Source organism: Nannospalax galili, unplaced genomic scaffold (assembly GCF_000622305.1).
Source record: "Nannospalax galili isolate Female #2095 unplaced genomic scaffold, S.galili_v1.0 scaffold87, whole genome shotgun sequence".
NCBI lineage: Eukaryota > Metazoa > Chordata > Mammalia > Rodentia > Spalacidae > Nannospalax > Nannospalax galili.
Window position 1 is genome coordinate 3,236,227 of NW_008360320.1, and position 233 is coordinate 3,236,459.

Consider the following 233-nt stretch of genomic DNA (forward strand, 5'->3'; position numbering starts at 1 on the left):
ATAGAGGGCAGGCTTATAAAATCAGATCAAAAGCCAGGGGTGGTGGCCTACACCAGCAGAGGCAGGTGGATCTCTGTGTATTCAAGGCCAGTCCTTCAGATGTCTGTTGCCTTTATTTAAAAATAAAATAAAATAAAATAAAATGTTGTTTTAAGTTTTTCCACTCACTACAAATTCATTTCCAGGTTTTCTGTTTTCTGAGAAACTGACCTTTGAGTTTTTGCTTATTAAGT